Here is a 247-nt window from a genome sequence, read left to right on the forward strand (position 1 = left end):
CGAGTTGCACAAACCTGGGTGACGAGCACCGCAGGGCGGCAGAGCCGTCGCACTTGGCCGGGTGGCAGCGGGAAGGACCAGCCTATTCACAATAGCGGCCACCCACTCCCAGAGCCGGTCGTGCGGCACCCGAGGCCGACCCTCGACTCGTAAGAGGCTTTAACGTGTGCTCAGGCAAGGGTCAGCCCACACCCTTCCTGGCGGCACCCAAGGGATCCAGGCCACTCGCGTCTCTCGCCTTCATTTT

The sequence above is a fragment of the Chiloscyllium plagiosum genome, unplaced genomic scaffold, assembly GCF_037043375.1.
Source record: "Chiloscyllium plagiosum isolate Xiang-an unplaced genomic scaffold, Cpla_swu_hap1 HiC_scaffold_149, whole genome shotgun sequence".
Lineage (NCBI taxonomy): Eukaryota > Metazoa > Chordata > Chondrichthyes > Orectolobiformes > Hemiscylliidae > Chiloscyllium > Chiloscyllium plagiosum.